The following is a 14,715-nucleotide window of genomic DNA, read 5'->3' as shown; positions in this document are numbered from 1 at the left end:
TCAGGGGTAAGCCGTGTGTCCGATGAGGTGAGACCTTCCCCTCTTCATGTCCCTCAAGGGAAAGTTCAGGGAGGATTGAGGACAGTGAGTGTGTGTTGGGAGGGATGTTTGCAGACCTTTAAAACCCAGGGCAAGGAGGGGTCATGGAGGAGAACAAGCTGAATGTCCAAGGTCAGGCTGCACTGCCTGGACATCAGGTGTCATGAAGAAGTGGGGATGGAGGATAACCCCAACTTTTGCACCCGCCTGCACACCTCCAGGACCCCAGCCACAGGGAGGCAGAGCTTGCAGTCTCTCTCATCCCTTCGTCCCCCTGGGGGAGGAGCACTGCATTCTGGTCACAGCTCCCCACTCCCATTTCCTCTTCCTGATGTCATGGAAGGGCCTGGGTGGACTCCCCTAAGGTCTGGGAGCCTTGGGCTGACAGCAGGTGGGCCCTGGACCTAGACACACGCAGGGGCTGCCTTCCCAGCTGCAAGCATGCCATGGGCCCCAGGGACAGGCACCCAGTCTCCTGCTGCCCCAGCCCTGTTTGCTCTAAATGAGATGAGTGAACATGACCCCAGAGCAGAGCTCCATGGACTCTAGTGCTGTGGGTCCTCTAGGAGGACAGGCCACACCTAGGTCACACCCAGCCTTCCTAAGGCTGTACCTCATGGCCCCAAATTGTTCAGAAACCCCTACTGTGGCTCCTCCCTAAGGAGTGTCTCCATGTGTCCCCATTGCCCCTCTTCTTCTGTAGGATTAGAGTGAGGCATGGGGTCAGCCTGTCCGTCCCCAGGGCAGGAAGCAGATGGACGAAGACATCAACAATGCTGCCCCCGTGGACTCTGGTGTCTGTCACCCAACCCTGGTCTCTCTCTGTCTCTCTCTGTCTCTGTCTCTGATCCCAGCCCCTTCCTCTGTCAGCTGAGCCTCTGTCCACACTCCTGGTGGGGAGGCCGCAGGCTCGCTCTGTCTCTATGATGACCTCTGTTTGTTGCCCCAATTGTGTTCTGTAATTTACTGGTTTATAATTAATTGACCCTTACTTTTACAAGTTTCCTGAGTTGTAGCTGTAGGACCTCCTGCTTTCTTCACCAGAACCACAAGGGCAGGTGCGACCTTGACATTGGCTTTGGAGTGGCTGAGACCCTCACAGCACAGGACCTTCTGTTCCTGAAGGGACAATTCTGGCCCCCGCTGTCTGTGGCCATGGAGGTCGTGGTTCAATCCCAGGAAAGTCTCCAACACATCACAATGACTGACCCTCAGCCCAGGGGACACACACTGTCATCTGGACTATGGGGCTCATGTGCAGTATCTTTGATCTCTTTTCTTTTTTTTTTTTTATGTTTCTAAGCATTTTTTTTTATTGGTGTTCGATTTACTAACATACAGAATAACACCCAGTGCCCGTCACCCATTCATTCCCACCCCCCGCCCTCCTCCCCTTCTACCACCCCTAGTTCGTTTCCCAGAGTTAGCAGTCTTTACGTTCTGTCTCCCTTTCTGATATTTCCCACCCATTTCTTCTCCCTTCCCTATATTCTTTTCAAACTGTCTGTTCGATCTTCCTCAGGTCCCCTCCTTCCTGACCTCCCTGTTCAGGGACACAGGGTCACACCTACATGGAGCAGTGGATGGGAAGATGTCACCCTTTGCACCATCACAGCCCCCAGAAACCTAGATGACATCCTCTGCCTGCACGAAGGAGCTGTCGCTCTGGGGTACAGTTTACTGAGCTGTGACAGCACAGCAGTGTGGTGTGGCCGCCATCACAGGGACGAGTAGGAAGGTGGCATCACCACGAATACAGTCACCTCACACACTCACCCTCCCCCTTCCTCCACCTGATGTCAATCCCTGGCCTCCTTACCACATCTAGATTATCGCTTCTTCCAAAATATGATGAAATTCCCATGATGTGGAAAGTAGCCTGTTATATGTTGTTCTTCCTTATGAAATGTGCTGTTAGGGGATCCCCAGGTGGATCGGCGGTTTAACACCTGCTTTCGGCACAGGGCATCATCCTGCAATACTGGGATCGAGTCCTGTGCTGAGCTCCCTGTACAGAGCCTGCTTCTCCCTCTGCCTGTGTCTCTGCATCTCTCTCTCTCTCTGTCTCTCTCTCTCTGTCTCTCATGAATAAAAAATAAAAAAATGTGCAGTTAATACTCATGCATATTTTTGAACTTCAAAACTTATTTCCTTTAAATGTTGATTAATATCACCCTTTACAAATATTCATAATGATGGAGGATGTTTTTCTTACCTCAAGTCTGGTCATTTTATAAAAAGCTGGTCTAAAAATTAGTGTGCAGATTCTTAATGCTTTCACCTGAGGTGAATATGAAAAAAAAATCCATAAACAAGCACATCAGGATTTTTCTCTAGAAAGATTTTTTTTTTACTTTATATAATTTTCAGTATGGCATTGATTTATGTGTTCAACACAACATCAAATAATGAGAACTAGTCATCTGGTTGAAGCTAAGGGAATAATGATCCCAGCTGCACAGAGCGCTGACACGTGCATCAGCAGAGCAGGGACGGACTGAAGGACCATGACAGCCTCATGACTTATGAGTGTTTCATTTACTGAAACATCAGTAGATGATAAGTGAATGTTCGCTAGTCTAGAAGAAGCTGGCCCAGCTCATGAGGACAAAACTTTCAGTATTGTTTAAGACTCGTTGTGTACAAAAGGGGCTAATTTGAGTGACTCTGAGGTCAGAGACGATGAAGGAGACTCCATTCCCAGGAGGCACCCCAGGATGCACCTGGACCTGAGCATCCACTAAAGAATAAGCAGAAACCTAGGGGGAGCCTAAGCAGGCAGCTGCTGGGGCGCTCACTCACTTTGGAGATGGGTAAGTAGGTTTTTGTCTCACTTCCCCCAAGGCCTGGAGCTCCCTGGGAGCTTTGAGACTGCTGTCATAGGATGAGCAGTAATAATCAGCCTCGTCCTCAGCCTGGAGTCCAGCAATGGTAAGGGTGGCTGTGCTGCCTGATTTGGAGCCAGAGAATCGATCAGGAACCCCAGAGGGTCGAGTATTGGTATTATAGATGATGGTTTTGGGGCCTGTTCCTGGGAGCTGCTGGTACCAGCCCACATAACTGCTATAACCAACATTGGAGCTGCTCCCAGTGCAGGAGATGGTGACCCTCTGGCCCAGGGCCCCAGACACAGAGGCCGGATGAGTCAGCACAGACTGGGACCAGGACCCTGTAAGGGGGAGAGATGAAGAGAGGATGATGCTGGGATCTGGAGACAAGAGAAGGATGAAGAATGGCACACATCCTCCCAGGCCCCCTTCACGGTCTCCACATCCATTCACCTGTGAAGTGAGCAAGGAGGGTGAAGAGCAGAGAGGAACAGGCCATGGTGGAGGTCTTCACTGATCTTGCCTTCTGTGGTCCCACAGCTTAGCAGAGCCTCCCTTCATCTCTCCCTTCCCCTCTTCATCTTCTGGGAGAGGGAGGGGCCTTCCATGCAAATGAGACCCCAGTTTTCTGGTCCCTCAGTGGCCCTGGGTCAAGTCCCCCAGCCTGGGGATGTGAAGGGTGTGGGCAGGGGAGGGGAGGTGCTGTGTAGAAACCTGAGGTAGGGAGGTCCCAGCTGTGAGCCCGAGCAGAGGGCACAGGCAGTGCCTGGTGGCAGGTCCCAGCTATAGTCACCCCTGACTCTTCAGAAATGGACCCCATCAGCCCCTGGTGTCCAATCCCAGATATACTATTGGGTGACTTGGTGATTGGAGCCCATCTAAAACAAAGGGTGCCTCCTCACTGCTCTGTCCACTGCTTTAGGGCCAGGTCCAGAATCCCCTTATGTAACCTCCCATTTCCAGAGGACAAACTTTCTGCTTTACTTAGACTTCTCATGGGTAAATGTGTCCATAGCTTCTTGGGTGTTTTTCACTCAGAACTGAGGTGGTGTCTCTATGCAAACTATTCTTGGATCAGGATCAAGTCCAGAGCAGTGATGGGTCTCTATGGACATTTGGAACCTTCCGTGTGAGATGCTGTGTTCTCTCCTGTTATGTGACTCCTCCCTGAGTTCTAGAGGATTCCTTCCTCGGAGGTTTGTACATCAACGAGGAGACGGAATAATCTGTCCACATTTTGTGTAGAAGCCTTTGAATTCATTCCTAGTAGATAATATACTGAGAATCTTTGTCATCTGTCTACTTGCACTTGGTTGTCACCGTAGTTTCCCACACACAGTGGACAGGGACTCCCTCCTAGGGACTGTCTTCCTAGCACATGGTCAGAAGACTGCAGGAGCCCAGACAGGTGAGGTTGCGAGTGTCGCTGACATCATAGCACAAGGGGCAAAGATGCTGGAAGTTCTTGTCAGACAGGAGTGACTGCTGAACTTGCTGTGACAGAGACCAAGGAAAAAGAGTGATGTGTGAGTCACCCCTCAGTCAACTGGGCATTTAAAAGGGATGTGGGCTCCTTCACACAATATGCCTCTCAGGGAGATTGATTTAAACTCAGTGGCAGGGATCCCTGGGTGGCGCAGCGATTTGGCGCCTGCCTTTGGCCCAGGGCGTGATCCTGGAGACCCGGGATTGAGTCCCACATCGGGCTCCCGGTGCATGGAGCCTGCTTCTCCCTCTGCCTGTGTCTCTGCCTCTCTCTCTCTCTCTGTGACTATCATGAATAAATAAATAAAATCTTTAAAAAAAATAAATAAATAAACTCAGTGGCAAAGTCACTGTGAGGCTGCAGGTGGAATCACTAAACATCTTTCCCAGATCTGTGCTTAGTGCAGAGAGAATATGGACGAAAAGTCTGGTTAAGGAATTGGATGCAACAACAACTGTAAAGGAAGGCCTTCTGTTCTTGCTTGAAAAGGAGTCTACAACATTTTTATAAAATCATCTTTCTGATTTTTGGTCATAAGTTTAATATTGTGTTTTTATTTCTACAAGCAGAGAAGTCCAAAGTGATGGCTAAGGAAACTGAAGGAGAGTCTATGACTACAAAGTTCAGAGCCGTGTCAGCCATGGAGTCACCAAACACACACAGAGCTTCCAGGGCAGAGCAATCTGAGGTCAGACTTGACTCTGGGGTGGACACAGCTATAGTCCCTCTGCCTGGTACCCATTATGTTCAGGACAGATTTCTTGCTCATCCAGCCACCCGCAACTAAAAGAAGGGATTTCCAATATCAAGGCCAGCCGCACCCCAAAGTTTTTGTCAAAGGTCCCAGATGTTTGTGGTGGAGATGTGGAGATAAGGGAGATCATGTGGTCCTGAGTTGCGAAAGGAGTTTTCTCCACAGAGATCCAGCCTCTTTAGAGGTGTCAGGGGGGGTGACTCGGGGTGTGACAGTCCAGCCCTGAGAGTACAGGGAGGGTGTGTTCCACGTCACCATGGACTTTGAGAATAGTACTGACGCTGGGCTCCCAGAATCAATGTACTGATCAGCCTCAGGTGCTGACTGGAGCCCAGGGATGGTCAGGGGATGATTTGCCCATAGGGACAGAGATGCCTTTGGGATTCCTGAGAATCAGCCTTGTTCCAGGAGAGCAGGTGTTCAGGGCAAGTCCTGGATGCCCCGCTTACAGGACCCCAGTTATATAGGATGTTGCTGGTGTTTCCTGGTGACTTGGAATCTGCATTCCGGAGATTGTGACCTTGAGGATGGTGGGTCAGCACAGGCTTACTCTGAATTCTGGAAGCACAGAGAAATCCAGAAACTGCAGGGTCAAGGATATTGTACAGAGAAGAGAGAGAAGAAGACACTTTCCTCCTTTTCTTCTTGTGACTTCTGATGGATGGTTCTCCCTGGAGTTGATCCTAGAAATAAAAGTCAGGTGCCTGAAAGATCATTTCCCTGAGGGGGATTTGTTTCTGGTGGTGAGGACTCACTTGAGAGGAGACTTTGCAACAATCAGACCTGGGTGAACAATCACCCAGGTTTTGTTGGGTGTCATAAATCTGTCCGTTTATCTCATCTGTCCTCTATCCTGGGAATGCAATAAGAAGGACTTAGAGCAAAATCATAGTAATGGAGACTTTGTTATTTGACTCAGTGGACCTCCTCGGGGTATAATTGTGTTGCGCAGGGTATGTGGAAATTACCTATGCAGTGAGGGAGGAGTGTGAGGAACAGGGTAGAGACAGCCCAACTCTGGATCCTGAGCCCCACATCCAAACCTAGCCTACCAACCCATTTTCTGTGCTCCCCTAATACGTTTGGAGGGGAGGATTCTCATGCAAACTTTCCTCTTTCCTAAGGTTTTTCAAGCTCTTCCTTTGACTTTAGCCAGGGCTCCAGCTGAGCAAAAGAGAGTATAGGTTTCGTGGGTAGGGCTTCACCCAGGAGTGACACAGGAGCACCTGCAAAAGGCCCAGAGACAGACACTCCCAGGGGATGTACAAGGGAGCACCACTGCTCTCTGGTGGATGCAAGAGACATGTGGACCTTGGGCTGAGCTGGAGCCCAGGGCTCCTGTCCTGCATTCCTCCATGCGCACTGATCTAGTCTCTTCAGATTGGCTTCTTTTACTGAGAAATATACGTGGAAGTCTCGCCCATGTCTTCCTCTGCCCTGAAAATTTATGTCTTTGAATTGTTGAATCACATTCCATGTGTGGACATAGTAGAATTTCTTTACCCATTCACCATTTGCAGGACATATTTGTTGTTTTCTGGGCTTGGCAATCATCAATAAAATAAGAATAAATATTTAAGGACATATTTTGGGTGAACACAATTAATTTATAGAATTACCGAGGAGCATGGATTTTTATTGGCAATCATCAGTAAAATAAGAATAAATATTTAGGGACATATTTTGGGTGAACACAAGTAATTAATTTATAGAATTACCGAGGAGCATGGATTTTTATTTTATCTCTAAGATTTTGTTTAGCTCTGCAAGAAAATGCCCAGGCATGTTCCAAAGTGGCTGGGGCATTGGGCATCCCCCCCTTGCACTGAAGGAGAGTTCCTGCTGCCCCACATCCTGGGCACCATCTGATGTTGATGTCGTATTGAATTTTTGCCATGCTGATGAGAGTCTGGTGCTACCTCACTGCTTCAGTGTGTAATCCTCCAGTGAAGCATCATGTGTGAAATCTTTACACATGTGCAATAGTTCTCTGTGTACCCTTTTGGTAATGGGTCTGTTCGCATCTGCTCACTGGGAAAACATGACCCATGGATTCTTGAGCTTGCAAATCTCCAATATGAAAATCCACGACCCATGGATTCTGGAGCTTGCAAATCTCCAATATATGAGAAAATCTATATCACCAAGATTCCAGGACTCAGGGAATTCCATTAAATACTTAGGATGGCACCAGGGGATAGGCAGGGCCTGGGCAGAGTGCCACATGGTTCTCCTGGGTCATACAACTGCCCTTCTTCTCATTCCAGTCCAGCAACAGTGGGGGTCACATCGGTTCTGGAATCCATGTAACTATTTTTTTCATTGGGAGATGAATATCTTCAAAAGGAGGTATTTTCATTGACCTTTTATATTTAAAAAAGTCTGGACTATCAATCATTCTCTTTCTTGCAAGATACAAAGCATTCGTAGCCCGATTCTGAGCCTGTGTTGGTCACAGGCAGGGACAGGGGAGTGATGGCATAAGACGTGGAGGATAGACATTAACACACGTCCCCAGGAAACAGAAGTTCTCTGTGTGATAATGGTAGTATGCTGCTCTACAGCAAGGATGACCAATCTCTCCTCAGGCGGCAACCCAAGGTGGTTGAAGTTGTTTTTGTCAGCACACTTGGATCTGGAAAATGATGAATGAACCCCTGGCTGGTCCCTCAATGCTGTTCTGGGTCACAATGTAGGATCTCTGCCTGGGAGCTGTGGTACCAATGCCAGGGTAACCCCTGTGTTTCTAGTGTTCTTGTGCAAGAGAAGGTGGCCTTGGATCTGGGCTCATCAAGATGTTCCCTAGGGGAGGGACACATGTACACATGGGAGAGTTCTTACTCTTGATGTCCACAGCCCCCACATCCCTGGATTATGGAAAAGCTACAATGGGACTAAAGAAAGAAGGAGACAGAGTCAGTACTTTTGGGCTTAGGACACCCACTCACAGGAGTCCCCATTAACCTGTTGGCAGCTATAGCAGAAGCTCATTCACGCACCCACATCACCCAACTTCACTAATGCATGCTGAGCATTTTCCGAGTAATGGTGCAACATCCCCCAAATCTCATATCCCATAAAATGGTTCATGGTCCCAAATTCCCTCTTTGACTGAACCCTTCTCTTCCACTGCACAATGGAAGCCTCAGGTGCTGAGCAAACGATCCTGTCCAGCTCCGAGAATGGAATTCCCAGGGCCTGTGTCCTCACACAGCATCCCAGATCCTAGTGCTCAGGCCTAAGACACAGTGAACATTGGCCACTTCTGAGCACTGGAGCCTGGGAGGGAAGGGAAGGCTCTGCTCTGAGCACTAGAGGTGCTGAATCCATGCTGGGGAGGACTGCACCCTCTGCTTAGATGGTCCAAGACCTCTGAGGGAGGATAAAGTCAAAGAAAGGCTATTTGTCCTCATTTCAGGAGAAAAACACTTACCAGCAGAGAATCCAGTTTTATGACATTTGGAAACCCAGGTAACATGAATGTTACAACATTGAAGTGTTTTGTTTTATTTTTCTTTAGTTTTTTTTTTCCTGAGGACATAGAGACACTGATGAGATAATTGAGAATAAACTCATTATGAACCAGGTGGCACTTGTAAGTACACAGTATAACTTATATTACAAGTTTAAGTTTTCATGGAAGAAGAATCTGAAGATATGAAGGATTTTTTTAAATTTTTTAAGTTTTTATTTATTTATGATAGTCACAGAGAGAGACAGAGAGAGGCAGACACACAGGCAGAGGGAGAAGCAGGCTCCATGCACCAGAAGCCTGACGTGGGATTTGATCCCGGGTCTCCAGGATCGCGCCCTGGGCCTAAGGCAGGCGCCAAACGGCTGAGCCACCCAGGGATCCCGAGATGAAGGATTTTGTCCCATGTCCTTATCTGCCAGTGTCACTGTGAGAAACATTATTGTTTTGGATTAGACAGTAAAGGTCAGTCTTGTCCTCAGCCTGTAGCCCAGAGATGAGGGAGCCCTGCCCTCACTCAGGCATCCTTGGATCAGGAGAAGCAGTTGGGGACTCCAGAGCTCTGGTGCTCATCTGAGTCTGAGTAGTAGTACAGGAGATACGGAGAGGGCTCCGTGGCTTCCACTGGAACCAGTGTATGTAGTAGCTGCCAACACAGGGGCCACTGCTCTGGGTGCAGGTGGATCTGACTGTTCTTCCAGGAGATGCAAAGAGGGAGGGCAAAGGCTGGGACAGGGACCTGCAAACACAGACACTGATGGGTAATGGAGCAAAGACCAGGGAAAACTTCCCAACATCTGAGCCATAGGGGCTGTTGGAGCCTAGGAACTGGGACCTGGTATGTGAGGCCTGTCTGTACCTGTGCACTGAGAGAAGGACATCAGGAGACTGGAGTCCAGGACATTGTGACCATCCCCACACCAGATGGGCATCTGCAGATGTCTCTTTTTACCCTCTTTATTTTCTACCAGAGGGTGTCCACACAAATGAAGTCCATCTACAGATTTCCCAGCCCCTTTCTGAGCCCTGGTGCTGGAGCTCAGCTCACACCACACTGTGGAAGTTGGGAGTTGGCTTCTCCCATGGGGAGAACCCTGGAGGAAACATCTGTTGAGACCACATTCAGTCCCTGCTCAGGGCACTCCTCCAGGCCTGAGAGGACACAGCTGTTGAGACCCCATCAGTGAGCAGAGGGCCCAGCACACATACCCAGGCTTTCTTGAGTGAAGGGTCCTCACTGAACAGTTATGTAGGGCCCACAGGCCCACACCTCCCCTGTTGGTCATAGGCACACACCCCATCTGGGATCAAAGCCCTGGGAGCCCGGGGCTTTCACCAGCTCACCAGGGCCCTGTCCACACCCCCGTGTCTGAACTCTAGATACCATGATTCATATACACTGCACATGATTATTCTGGTCTCATTCTGTGAAGTGATGCTTCCCTATGAAGGACAACCATGTGCACAAATAGCCAATTAATGTGTCACCAGAGAAGTTACCACAAAAGGTGAAAGTTAAGCGTGTATCATGTCAAGCATCACTGATGAGAGGACAGTGGAGCTGGTTTGAAGGGCTGGTAGGTGCACAGGACACATTTATAGATCAATATTTAACAAGTATTCTGAGAGATATTTATAGAAGTTAGTGTTTAAGAAGCGTTTATTATATTTTTAAAATTTTTAAAATTTTATTGGAGTTTAATTTGCCAACATATAGCATAACACCGAGGGCTTATCCCGCCAATTGTCCCACTCAGTGCCCATTACCCAGTCACCCAAAATCCCCACCCACCTCCCTTCCACTACCCCTTGTTCATTTCCCAGAGTTAGGTGTCTCTCATATTTTGAAACCCTCACTGATATTTTCACTCATTTTTACTCCTTTCCCTTTATTCCATTTCACTATTATTTATAATCCCCAAATGAATGAGACCATATAATGTTTGTCCTTCTCCGATTGACTTATTTCACTCAGCATAATACCCTCCAGTTCCTTTTTTAAAAACTAAATTTATGGGATCCCTGGGTGGCGCAGCGGTTTGGCGCCTGCCTTTGGCCCAGGGCGCGATCCTGGAGACCCGGGATCGAATCCCACATCAGGCTCCCGGTGCATGGAGCCTGCTTCTCCCTCTGCCTGTGTCTCTGCCTCTCTCTCTCTCTCTGTGACTATCATAAGTAAATAAATAAAAAAATTAAAAAAAAAAACTAAATTTATTTTTTATTCGTGTTCAATTTGCCAACATACAGAATAAGACCCAGTGCTCATACCATCAAGGGCCCCCATCAGTGCCCATCACCCATTCACCCCCACCCCACGCCCTCTTCCACTTCCACCACCCCTAGTTCATTTCTCAGAGTTAGGAGTCTTTATGTTTTGTCACCCTTTCTGATATTCTCCACACATTTCTTCTCCCATCCCTTATATTCCCCTTCACTATTATTTATATTCCTCACATGAATTAGAACATATAATGTTTGTCCTTCTCTGATTGACTTACTTCACTCAGAATAATACCCTCCAGTTCCATCCACATCGAAGCAAATGGTGGGTATTTGTCATTTCTACTGGCTGAGTAATATTTCATTGTATACATAAACCACATCTTCTTTATCCACTCATCTTTTGATGGACAATGAGGCTCCTTCCACAGTTTGGCTATTGTGGACATTGCTGCTATAAACATTGGGGTGAAAAAAAAATAAACATTGGGGTGCAGGTATCCCGGCATTTCATTGCTTCTGTATCTTTGGGGTAAATCCTGAACAGTGCAATTGCTGGGTCGTAGGGCAGGTCTATTTTTAACTCTTTGAGGAACCTCCACACAGTTTTCCAGAGTGGCTGCACCAGTTCACATTCCCACCAACAGTGTAAGAGGATTCCCTTTTCTCCGCATCCTCTCCAACATTTGTGGTTTCCTGCCTTGTTAATTTTCCCCATTCTCACTGGTGTGAGGTGGTATCTCATGGTTGATTTGATTTGTATTTCCCTGATGGCAAGTGATACAGAACATTTTCTCATGTGCGTGTTGGCCATGTCTATGTCTTCCCTTGTGAGATTTCTCTTCATGTCTTTTGCCCATTTCATGATTGGATTGTTTGTTTCTTTGGTGTTGAGTTTAATGAGTTCTTCATAGATCTTGGAAACTAGACCTTTATCTGATATGTCATTTGCAAATATCTTCTCCCATTCTGTAGGTTGTCTTTTAGTTTTGTTGACTGTATCCTTTGCTGTGCAAAAGCTTCTTATCTTGATGAAGTCCCAATAGTTCATTTTTGCTTTTGTTTCTTTTCCATTCATAAATGTATCTTGCAAGAAGTTACTGTGGCTGAGTTCAAAAAGTGTGTTGCCTGTGTTCTCCTCTAGGATTTTGATGGAATCTTGTCTCACATTTAGATCTTTCATCCATTTTGAGTTTATCTTTGTGTATGGTGAAAGAGAGTGGTCTAGTTTCATTCTTCTGCATATGGATGTCCAATTTCCCCAGCACCATTTATTGAAGAGACTGTCTTTCTTCCAATGGATAGTCTTTCCTCCCCTATCAAATATTACTTGACCATAAAGTTTAGGGTCCACTTCTGGGTTCTATATTCTGTTCCATTGATCTATGTGTCTGTTTTTGTGCCAGTACCACCCTGTCTTGATGACCACAGCTTTGTAGTACAACCTGAAATCTGGCATTGTGATGCCCCCAGGTATGGTTTTCTTTTTTAAAATTCCCCTGGCTCTTTGGGGTCTTTTCTGATTCCACACATATCTTAAACTAATTTGTTCCAACTCTCTGAAGAAAGTCTATGGAAATTTTTTTATTTAAACGTATATTTTTAAATTTTTTTTTGCTTATGATATTCAGAGAGAGAGAGAGAGAGAGAGAGAGAGAGGCAGAGACACAGGCAGAAGGAGAAGTAGGCTGCATGCACCGGGAGCCCGACGTAGGATACTATCCCGGGTCTCCAGGATCGCGACCTGGGCCAAAGGCAGGTGCCAAACTGCTGCACCACCCAGGGATCACCAGTCCATGGTATTTTTACACGGATTGCATTAAACGTGTAAATTGCCCTGGGTAACATTTACACTTTCACAATATCAATTCTGCCAATCCAATTCCTCAATTTCTTTCAGATGTGTTCTATAGTTTAGGGTATAGATACTTTACCTCTTTGGTTAGGTTTATTCCCAGGTATCTTATGCTTTTGGGTGCAATTGCAAACGGGATTGACTCCTTAATTTATCTTTATTCAGTCTCATTGTTAGTGTATAGAAATGCCATTGATTTCTGGGCATTGATTTTGTATCCTGCCACGTGACCAAATTGATGTATGAGTTCTAGCAATCCTGGGGTGGAGGCTTTTGGGTTTTCTATGTAGAGTATCATGTCATCGGCGAAGAGGGAGAGTTTCACTTCTTCTTTGCCAATTTGAATGCCTTTAATGTCTTTTTGTTGCCTGATTGCTGAGGCTAGGACTGCCAGTACTATGTTGAATAGCAGTGGTAAGAGTGGACATCCCTGTCTTGTTCCTGATCTTAGAGGAAGGCTCCCAGTGCTTCCCCATTGAGAATGATATTTGCTGTGGGCTTTTCGTAGATGGCTTTTAAGATGTTGAGGAATGTTCCCTCTATCCCTACACTCTGAGGAGTTTTGATCAGGAATGGATGCTGTATTTTGTCAAATGCTTTCTCTACATCTAATGAGAGGATCATATTGTTCTTGGTTTTTCTCTTGCTGATATGACGAATCACATTGATTGTTTTACGGGTGTTGAACCAGCCTTGTGTCCTGGGGATAAATCCTACTTGGTCATGGTGAATAGTTTTCTTAATATACTGTTGGATGCTATTGGCTAGTATCTTGTTGAGAATTTTTGCATCCATGTTCATCAGGGATATTGGTCTGTAATTCTCCTTTTTGGTGGGGTCTTTGTCTGGTTTTGGACTTAAGGAGAGGCTGGCCTCATAGAACGAGTTTGGAAGTACTCCATCTCTTTCTATCTTTCCAAACAGCTTTAGTAGAATTGGTAAGGTTTCTTCTTTAAACGTTTGATAGAATTCCCCTGGGAAGCCATCTGGCCCTGGACTCTTGTGTCTTGGGAGGTTTTTGATGACTGCTTCAATTTCCTCCCTGGTTATTGGCCTATTCAGGTTTTCTATTTCTTCCTGTTCCAGTTTTGATACTTTGTGGCTTTCCAGGAATGCGCCCATTTCTTCTAGATTGCCAAATTTATTGGCATATTGCTGTTCATAATATGTTTTTAAAATCGTTTGTATTTCCTTGGCGTTGGTAGTGATCTTTTCTTTCTCATTCATGATTCTATTAATTGGAGTCTTCTCTCTCTTCTTTTTAATAAGGCTGGCTAATGGTTTATCTGTCTTATTAATTCTTTCAAAGAACCAAATCCTGGGTTGGTCGATCCGTTCCACAGTTATTCTGGTCTCGATTTCATTGAGTTCTGCTCGAATCTTCATTAACTCTCTTCTTCTGCTGGTGTAGAATCTATTTACTATTTTTCTCTAGCTCCTTTATGTGTAAGGTTAGCCTTTGTATTTGAATTCTTTCCAGGTTTTGAATGGATGCTTGTATTGCGATGTATTTCCCCCTTAGGACTGCTTTTGCTGCATCCCAAAGATTTTGAACGGTTGTATCTTCATTCTCATTAGTTTCCATGAATCTTTTTCATTCTTCCTTAATTTCTTGGTTGACCCTTTCATCTTTTAGCAAGATGGTCCTTAACTTCCACGTGTTTGAGGTCCTTCCAAACTTCTTGTTGTGATTTTGTTCTAATTTCAAGGCATTATTGTCTCAGATTATGCAGGGGATGATCCCAATCTTTGGTATCTTGTCAGACCCGATTTGTGACCCAGTCTGTGGTCTATTCTGGAGAAAGTTCCTTGTGCACTTGAGAAGAATGTGTATCAGTTGAGTTAGGATGTAAAGTTCTGTAGATATCTATGAAATCCATCTGGTCCAGTGTATCACTTAAAGCTCTCGTTTCTTTGGAGATGTTGTGTTTAGAAGAGCTATCGAGGGTAGAAAGCGATAGATTGAAATCACCAAGTATAAGTGTATTATTATCTAAGTATGCCTTAACTTTGGTTATTAATTGAGTGATATATTTGGCAGCTCCAAGATTTGGGGCATAT

At 46.2% G+C, this 14,715-nt stretch overlaps 1 pseudogene and 1 gene segment (V, D, J or C); both read right to left on the bottom strand.

The window, feature by feature from the left end:
- LOC144299103 (immunoglobulin lambda variable 1-40-like) overlaps positions 1-14,715 on the bottom strand; it is a 296,751-nt gene that overhangs the window by 121,177 nt on the left and 160,859 nt on the right.
- LOC144299603 (immunoglobulin lambda variable 1-40 pseudogene) lies at positions 2,838-3,445 on the bottom strand (annotated as a pseudogene). The gene is made up of 2 exons (XR_013366285.1): positions 3,321-3,445; positions 2,838-3,208 (listed from the first exon to the last, which is right to left on the bottom strand). The product of XR_013366285.1 is annotated as an immunoglobulin lambda variable 1-40 pseudogene (transcript).

Source organism: Canis aureus, chromosome 27 (genome assembly GCF_053574225.1).
Source record: "Canis aureus isolate CA01 chromosome 27, VMU_Caureus_v.1.0, whole genome shotgun sequence".
NCBI lineage: Eukaryota > Metazoa > Chordata > Mammalia > Carnivora > Canidae > Canis > Canis aureus.
Note: the sequence above shows the minus strand (reverse complement) of the source record. Positions and strands in the feature narration are given on the sequence as shown.